This window comes from Macadamia integrifolia, unplaced genomic scaffold (assembly GCF_013358625.1).
Source record: "Macadamia integrifolia cultivar HAES 741 unplaced genomic scaffold, SCU_Mint_v3 scaffold_30A, whole genome shotgun sequence".
NCBI classification, from domain to species: Eukaryota; Viridiplantae; Streptophyta; class Magnoliopsida; order Proteales; family Proteaceae; genus Macadamia; species Macadamia integrifolia.
The window spans coordinates 285911-292970 of NW_024870663.1; the positions used below are offsets into that span (position 1 = coordinate 285911).

At 35.3% G+C, this 7060-nt stretch overlaps 1 pseudogene; it reads left to right on the forward strand.

Annotated features, from left to right (window-relative positions):
• The first annotated feature begins 734 nt into the window (after positions 1-734).
• Positions 735-6730, forward strand: LOC122071617 (annotated as a pseudogene).
• Positions 6731-7060: the final 330 nt, after the last annotated feature.

Consider the following 7060-nt stretch of genomic DNA (forward strand, 5'->3'; position numbering starts at 1 on the left):
TGTACTTAATATCAATCAATGTAGCAGAATGTTTTAACCTAGTTGTAAACATGTGCTTTGAAACATAAAAGAAGGCAAGGAAAATATGACATTGAATAAATCAATTGATTGATGACCTTGAACATATTCTGTCAAGACAGTAAACTACATAACTTGTAAAAACAAGACCAATAGACAACCTAAGTGAAAAATTAAATTATTTGTGGGTTTTGGTTTGTATGGCATCTTACTTCTTTCATTTGATTTGGAGGGGGGGCATGTTTCTACTATCCACACCAACTATATTATAACATAAGAAAATAGATGTGAAACTGCTTGACAAGTTTACAGTTTTCTTTAGTTATGATAAATTGTTATTGAATTTTATTTGATTTTGACAGATAGAAAACATGCAAGACAAGTTTTAGTTCAGATAATGATCAAGATAGGCTTGACATGCATTTCACCTTTTTCTTTTTGGTTCATTAATGAAAAAGTCCTTGTTTCTAAAAAATAATGTAAACCTATCAATATAGAGCTCATTTGCATGCAAACCTATTAATTTAGTTTAGATTATGTTATATTCTTTAAGGATTTTGCATAAACATCCATTCTATTTTAGAGAAACACACACAAACACATACTTTCCCTTCCTGTGCACCCCCATAACCAACATGTTCAATTTTCCAATGAAAGTGATGTTATTAATTTTATTTTATTTTTTTGTTAACAATTGTATGATGGATCTTTATACCATGTATTACCATTATGGTGGGAAGGAAGATCATAAACTTATTGATAAAAAGAAGTATGTGTATTTTGACTTGTTGTGTGACATATACAGTACAGTTTTTGGCCACATTCCAGATGGAAAGTCTCTCAAATTTTCTTGTCAGGCTATATTGCCTGGTGATATGGAAAAGATAGACATATGGAATAATGAATCTTTGATGTAAGTGTTCTCTATTTTTGAAGACGTGAGGATAATCAAAGTCTATGTGTCTAATGTTAGAGAAATTGATAATAGTTCTTCTAATCATACCATTAACGACTATCTATTCAGAGTGATTGGTAGAGATACTCCAAGAATAAGTCAAAAAAAAAAAAAAAAATTAATACAGGTTCCTACTATTGGTAATGCACCTATTATTGATCTTGAAAGTGGCAAAGTAGATTACCAAAGAAAAAGGTTCAAAGGGATGGTGCTTTAGGTATTAATATAGAAGAAGTGATGGTGGATCTTCTAGTGCAATCAATGTGAGTAGAGTTGCATCCACTTTTGGTTCAAGTGGAGATGGTAGTGACACAATTGGTTGGTTAAAGTCAAATTGTAATAAGAAAGGAAAATTTATTGAAGAGGAGGTTCAGGATGATGTGGATACTACATATTTCAGTGAAATTGATAGTAGTATGTTTAAACCTCTGATGATGAGGAATGAAAAAATAGATAGTGATGATGGGTTCGAAGAACATGATAGTAAGAGTGATAGTGAAAGGTGCATGAATAGAGAAGATGGAGATGTGTCAGAAGGAGATGAAGTAACTATTGGAAATGATGATTTATCAGATTACAATTCTGTTGAGTTTCATGCACCATAGATCTATAAGGCAAAAAGGGTGGTTGATGATGAAGGAAAACTGAAGTTAGAAGATGGTAACATTTTTTATATTGTTGATCATTTTAGGAATGAATTGAAAGAATTTGCAATCCAAGAAGGTTTTCAGCTTCAAAGAATAAAGAATGAAAGGAACAAGGTCTTTGTTGTTTGTGCAGAGGATAGTTGTGAGTGGAGGATTCATGCTTCATTCACTGAAGATAAAGTGACTTTTATGATTAAGTTATATAATCCTTTGCATACTTATTCTCATAGAAAAGAGAAAAATCCTGATGCAACATCTGGATGGATAGCTAAGAAACTTGGTCCAACTCAAGCAGATCTTAAACTTTCTACTAAGAGTATAAGAGTCATATTGTATAAGCTTAAATTAAGTTATATGCAGATTTAGAGGGAACAACTTCTTGCCAAAGAAACTAATGAGGGTAACCATGCTAAATCTTATGCCAAACTTCCAAAGTATGGAAACATGGTTAGACAGACAAACCCAGGTTCAATGTTAAAGTTATAATTCATTGCAAGAAATAACATAGTTGACAATCCAATTTTTAAAAGGTGCTTTGTTTGCTATGAAGCCAGCAACATTGGGTTCGTAATGGTTGTAGACCATTTATTGGGTTAGATAGATGCCATTTGAAGGGAAAATTAGAGGGGTTCTACTATCAGCTATTTTTATAGATAAAAACAATGGTTGTTTCCACTTGCATTCGGTATTATGAAATATGAGTGCAAAGATAGTTTATTGTTTAGCAACTTATATAATACATTGCATTCTATATTAGATGACATGGGATACCTAAGTTTCATGTCAGATAAGCAAAAGTTGTGGTTGACTATCTTTTATCCATTTATCTATTTTTTTTTATATCTTATACTATGGCTTTACAAACACATAATGACAACAATATTTTCCTTCTTATATGGTGGTGGGGTCTAATTGATGCAGTAAGAGAGGTTTTCCCTGACTCACAAACCATGTATTGTAGTAGGCATTTACATGTCAACTTCAAGCTCCAGTTTCTAGGAGAGAAGCCGGAATCATTATTTTTCACTGCATATAGAGCTTACAAAGAACTTGAGTTTAAAGAGGCAGTGACTGAGATGAAGAGCATAAAAAAGGAAACGCATGATTGGTTGATTAAAAATCCTCTCAGTTCATGGTCCAGATGGGCATTTGATCATCGAACAAAGAGTGACCACATAACCAATAATATGATAGAGTCCTTCAATTATTGGGTAGGACTATATAGAGTAAACCCTTTTATATCTAATTGATCAACTGCGGATTAGCTTAATGGATAAGTTACATAAGAGTTTTGAGCAAGTATGTTCTTATAAGGGGAGATTAACTCCAAAGATAAAATGAAATTAGATTTTATGAACTAGAAATCAATATCATGTGTGTCCATATGTGTAGGTTATAATGAATTTGAGGGAATGATGGCACGTCAAGGTTTGTGATAAACTTGAATATTAGGAGGTGTGGGTGTCAAGTGTGGCCGATTGTTCGTGAGTGGGATGTCCCAAAAATTTTTTTTTCTTTGCGGATCCATATAGCTGACCCCATTTAGTTGGGATAAGGCTAAGCTTTGTTGTTGGTGTCAAGTGTGGGATGCAATTAGAATGCCATGTAGATATGCAACCTATTGTATTGCATACAAGAGGGAAATGCTTGAAGATTATTCTCTCTCTCTCTCTCTCTCTCTCTCTCTCTCTCTCAGAGAGAGAGAGAGAGAGAGAGAGAGACTTTGTTTTACGTTCTTCTCTTTGTTATTCTACTTGGTAGTTACATTTTTCCTCTCTTCCGCTCAAGTCCATTGGTGGCACAACCTCTCATAACTGAAGCCCGAGAATCTTGGGGTCTATTATGAGATGAAAAGTGACTAATTTCATAGACCCAAAAAAATCTAATTTATCTGATTTCTCAGACGAAGAAGCCGGTAGCAATGGCAGTTATTTTGGAGATCACCTCCAAAACCCTATGATACAATTTATACTGTTTTGCATGAGACTAGTTTTTCTGCCAAAGCCATGGCTTCTTGTCATTGAGAGCACAATTTTGTGGTTGGTCTCATGGTTGCAATCAATGAAATCAGGGAAGCACATGAGCCATAGGATTTTTTTGATATTCATAACTTTGGTGGTCTTCACAATTTTTTTGAAGTTGTCTTTACTTAGTCATGTTGATGTGAATTTGAAGAGAAGAGAAAATGGGCTTTTGATTCTTAGCGTTGAAGGATGATTGGACCATGACACAGAAGGTTATGAAGGAGGATGAGATTAGCGAAGCCATCCCCTCTAAGTGGTGGTTGAAGTCTCCGGTACTAGAGAGATTTCTTTTTCTTTCTTTCCTAGTTTTTATCCTCCTCTGTTCTTTGCTTCACTCTCTCTCTCTCCTCTGTTCTTATCTCTAGTTATTCTTTGAGCTCGAATTCCTCTTTCCTTTGATTGTATTGGTTTTCTTTTTCTACAGACACCTGAAATTTGGATGAAGCCAAATAACAATAACTATTACCAATGCATTGGTCGACTACAAAGTCATATAAGTATGGATGGCTTCATCTCTCTTAATCCCTATTACGAATTTGTCAAAATTCTTTATTTATTGTTTGCTTATCTATTGAATTTTTAGGGAAGGAAATGGGTCCAATAGTTATATCATAGTTCATGCCAATGGTGGATTGAATCATATGAGAACAGGAGTAAGTAGTACCCCTCCCCTCCCCTCCTTTTCGTTCTTTACGATGTTCCTTACTTGCTATTTATTTGACATGAACTTCTTTTGGAGCTGAGTGAAAATGCAGATATGTGATATGGTTGCAATAGTAAAGATCATGAATGCCACTTTGGTCTTCCTTCTCTGGATCATGATTCTTTTTGGACAGATACAAGGTACACATTGGAGTTGTTTCGTTATTCATTCATTATGTTTAATGATTCATCAGTAAGATACAATGCAATTCTTTAAATCCAATTCTACATTTTTGCCACCTTCATGCAATGGTTTTAAAGATATTTTTGATTGGAGGCACTTCATAGAAGTTGTGAAGATGATATTGAGATAGTAGGGTCTCTTCCAAAGAATGATGCAACCCTTAAACCCCTTGTAAAGGCCCCTATTTCATGGTCCAAGGTCTGTGTGACTTTGTGTTAGAATTATTCATGAACATGATGACTGTACATTCTACTTTTGTATACCTTCCTTCCTTCCTTGCTTGTTTGTTTGAGCTATAATTGGGGTTTTAAAATTCTCCAGGCTAGTTATTACAGAGCACATATACCTCTATTAAGGCGGCACAAGATGATGAAGTTTACACACACTAATTCTCGACTTGCTAATAATGGCCTCTCAAGCACAATCTGAAAGCTCCATTGCCGTGCTAACTACAAGGTTCTACGATACACAAGAGAGATAGAGGAACTTGGATAGAAACTAGTTGATAGACTGAGGAACAATAGCAACCCATATATTGCTCTCCATTTAAGGTATTCAACTCCAACGTTAATTAAAAGTGTTGTGTTAGTTACAATACAATCTGGCTAACAATTACTATGCCTAATTTGAAAGTTATAGATATGAGAAAGGCATACTTGCATTCACTGGCTGTAGCCACAACCATACCTCAGATGAGGCTGAAGAGCTCCATAAAATGAGGTATAATGTGAAGCATTGAAAGGAATAGAGGATCAACAACAAGGAATGACGGCTCTAAGGAGGATGTCCAATGTCCCCTAGGGAAGCTGCTTTTTTTCTCAAGGCCATGGGTTATTCGTCCACCACAAACATTTACATAATTGCAGGGGAGATTTATGGTAGTAGTAGCATGGCTGGGTTTCATGGTGAGCACGTACCCAAATATCTTCTCCCACTCCACTCTAGCCACAAAGGAGGAATTGGAGCCTTTTGATCATTACCAGAATCACCTTGTTGCAATGGACTATATTTTGGCCTTGGAGAGTGATGTCTTTGTTTACACCTATGATGGGAATAATGCTAAAGCAGTGCAGGGCCATAGGAGATTCGAAGAATTTTGAAAGACCATCAATCCTAACAGGTTTTTTTTATAAATTAATCAACCCTAAAGGTTTACAAGGCCCATACCATTGGGGTTCACATAAAAATAGTTATCCCACGTCATATGTGAATAGCTCTACGTGAGGCCTATATAGACTTGGTTGCCCTCTCTTTAATGACAAGTTTTTCAGGATGAACTCTACCCAAGTCCTAACAAGAGTCTTAACAAGTGTTATCAGAGTTGTTGCATGGCAACTCCGATTTGCCTCCAAGTATGGAGAAAACCGAAGTGGAAGCCTATAAGCACTTGACCCACCCCTCTTCTTAATGGCTAGCATACCCACCCTGGATTAATGCCCAGAAGTTTGATTGTTGTAACTTCTAAGTGACTAGTCTCTCTTATGTGAGACTAGCATTATTATCTAAGATTAGCATAGTCCTTTCCAAACTCCAATGCTGTCTTGGGTTGATATCTCAGTTTCTATTATTATTTTTTTTTTTTTTGCAGACAAAAATTTGAGAGACTGATTGATCAAATGGATAAAGGTGCAATCTCCTGGGGGAATTTTTCATCAAAAGTGAGAGTATACACATTGATAGGGTAGGAGCACCGTATTTAAGAAAGGTGAGAGTATCCCCAAGGTTGGAGGAGAATTTTTATGCAAATCTTTTCCTTGGTTGTGTTTGTGAGAAGTTAGAGCAAATGACACCAACCAGGCAGAAGAAAGATAAAGCCAAAGGTCTTGCTTTGCAAAGATATATATATATATATATATTTTGATAATTAGTATGAGCTAATCATACTGCACCATACACGAGAGGCATTGTTCTAACGGAGGTAGATTGAGCTAGTATGGAATAGTTAAGCAAAAAGGAATTTTAGACTGTGTTTGGTATGCATTCTTGGGATATATATTCTAGGTCTATAATGTATTATGGAGTTTAGAAAATAAATATTTGAGTTTTAGATAGTGATGATGGGTTCGAAAAACATGATAGTAAGAGTGATAGTGAAAGGGGTATGAATGGAGAAGATGTGGATGTGTCAGAAGGAGATGAAGCAACTATTGGAAATGATGATTTATCAAATTACAATTCTGATGAGTTTCACGCACCATAGATATGTAGAGAAAAAAGGGTGGTTGGTGATGAAGGTAAAGTGAAGTTAGAAGATTGTACGATTTTTGATGTTGTTGATCATTTTAGGAATGAATTGAAAGAATTTGCAATCTAAGATGGTTTTCAACTTCAAAGAATAAAGAATGAAATGACTAAGGTTGTGAGTGGAGGATTCATACTTCATTCATTGAAGACAAAGTGACTTTTATGATTAAGTCATATAATCCTATGCACACTTGTTCTCACAGAAAAGAAAAAAATCCAGATGCAACCTCTATATGGATAGCTAAGAAACTTGGCCCAACTCAATCTGATTCTGAAATTTCTACTA